This window comes from Ischnura elegans, chromosome 9, assembly GCF_921293095.1.
Source record: "Ischnura elegans chromosome 9, ioIscEleg1.1, whole genome shotgun sequence".
NCBI lineage: Eukaryota > Metazoa > Arthropoda > Insecta > Odonata > Coenagrionidae > Ischnura > Ischnura elegans.
Window position 1 is genome coordinate 85,581,148 of NC_060254.1, and position 2,836 is coordinate 85,583,983.

Consider the following 2,836-nt stretch of genomic DNA (forward strand, 5'->3'; position numbering starts at 1 on the left):
TCTGTCATTTTTATTTTACATCTATTCTTTTTCAGCAGTGGTGATAGACATGGTCTTTCATTGTGGCTGCATTCGGGCCCTACCTATTTGTCATTTTTGAACTAAATCAAGTTAATAATTGTATTGATACAGTTATCAATTTCATTCATTAGTTCATTTAAGTGGTGTGATAATGTTTCCTAGGTCATGACCATGGCCCTTATATACTGGTTACTAATCTCCGGCTCGGGAGTGTTGCCTGAGATTCCGCTTTCACCCCTCACACGCCTCCCCTCTAACGCAACTATGGGCACCATGCGCTGTCACTAGGGGAAATATGGAACTAACTGCACTGTCGGCGGCGGTATATGCTAGTGACAGCACACTGTGCCCATAGTTGTGTTTGAGGGGTGAGAGCGGAATCTCAGGCAACACTCCCGAGCCGGAATATGTCGGGAGATTAGCAACCTGCATATAAGGACCATGGTCATGACAATGTAAATGTAATTTCGCGTGAATCCCTGAGTTAGTATTGGTTTCGAAGTATACATAAGCCATGTCTGAATAATATATAATAATTGATGTCTGATTAGTATATCTTCGTTCGTGGTATTCAATTGAGTTCACCCAACCCAAGTGTTCACTAAGCCTGCTCTGATAGTTACTAAAGGCTAGATGATAAGGTAACAATTTCAATATTAGAACTGGCTATGAGTGCATATGGTAACAAATTATCTCTTCTGCATAGGTGAAGCATACTAACTCCTCAAAGCACTTGCTTCAGACATGGCTGTAGTTAGTACCTTAGTGAGTTATTATACTTAAATCTTCTAAAATTATTCTCTATGGACCAAGGTAACTCCATGCTCCATCAATTTAATACTAGTGAGGAATGGAGTCCAATATTTGAGATGAAGGTTAGACAAGTAGATCTCCAGTAATCTGTTTCCTTCCCCTGGAAATTGGAGAATTTCCTATGTTGTGATATATCTTTTAATGTTTTAAGATAGTAAGGGTGTGTATCACTAAGAAAATGTATGTAAATACAGTAAAACCTCTATGTAGCGAACCTCTTTATATCATAAACCTCCAAACATCATACCACCCCTAAGGTCCTGTCTGATTTACATGTAAATTTATAGGCAAACCTCTATGTAGTGAACCTCTTTATATCGTAAAACCTCCACTTATCATACCAAGGAGATACCCCCGAGACGGCCTAACTACCTCTGCAAATCGTACCGAGACAACAAGAGACCATTAATGCAGCCGTGATTACCTACATCAAATGACATTTTCAGCAATGAATGTTTCACTCTTACTTTTTTCTTATATACCTTTAATATGCTGTAATTTTCACGTTAACCATTAGTTGTGGCCATTTTGTTCCACATAGAGCATACCTTAGAGTAAATAAGAAAAAGATATCCAACTATCCTAATCATTTTAAGTGACTGTTGAATTGAGAAAGATCATATCATTTTCTCCCGAATCTTAGTGAAAATCATGCGATAGCACTTGCTTTCTGTAATTATTAATTAGTAAATACATGTTCACTGATGTATGCATGTTTGTTTAAACACACATATAATGGTATAAAAGACAGAAGTGCCTTTCATTTCCAAAGGATATGAAAAAATTGTTCCTATCACTGAAACCTCTCTATAGTGAACCATCCATACATCAAATTGCCCAAATTTTGGTCCCCTCCATTACGATGTAAAGAGGTTTTACTGTATTAGGCTATTTGACTCATGTAAGGGTTGACAGCTGCCCTGTTTTGGTCTCTAACGATAAGGGAGCGGTTAGTTGGGAGGGAGCACTAATGTTATTTAATGCTCCTTGAATGTTGATTTATTATTTCCCACTTATTCCCCTTTTAGCCCGTTATAACCCGAAGTTGCTTCTCAGTAACATCATAAATTACATATTTTTGGCTCTATTCAGGAAAGATTTAAAACTGGACACGCCCTTTTTTGCACTAAAGTACGAAGAGGAAATATGCAGATGCTGAAATAATTATGATTGAGCAGAAAATTTTCACATTTTTAAAATGAGAAATTCAATTTCTCCCAGAAGCAGCTCTGGGTAAGAAAGGGTTAACTGATGCAGGGGAGTATCTCAAGTCTCATGGTCAGGTATCGGTACCTAATTATTACTTTCATTTGCAATTCGCTGAAATACAGGTATTCAAATACAAATGTATTCTTTCTGTTATGTCTCATGGCATTAAATATACTTGAGTGCTTAGATAAATGGACCACTATACTTGGTGCATTACTGCTTTTGGACATTTCTTTTGAATCGATCCATGTTAAATCTACAATTCTCGAGCCGTTAAATGAGAATGACTACTCTAAATTAACTAACATTTAATCGTTAAATTGCCCTATGAGCTTTCTTAATTTAGCTGAACTGGGAATGGTATCATTTTGCTCCATTTAAAATGTTCTTTTGATTAATATGCAAAACAACGAGTGGTTTCTTATGGGAACAGTTCTGTCAAGTTATGAGTTATTGAAATAAATGAGATATTTATATAATTATAATAGGCATCAATATTCAGTTTAATGTTGTACTAAAGGTACTTGTGATCATTTTTAACAATGTCATATCTGTACATTAACAAAGCCAAGGAAAGTAGCAAGATTTTGTTATGAAGCTGTTTCCTTACCCTATATCCTCTTTTAACCCCACTCATTGAGAAGTTTGTCACTAATGATTTTCATTCAGTTTTTGCTATAAATGTGAAAAATCAGTGTGTAAAATTCTTGTGTAAATGTCTCTCACAGGTTATTCAATGAGGCATCAATATTTTTGTACTTACAAGAGGTTCTGTGACTGTTGTACATTCTTT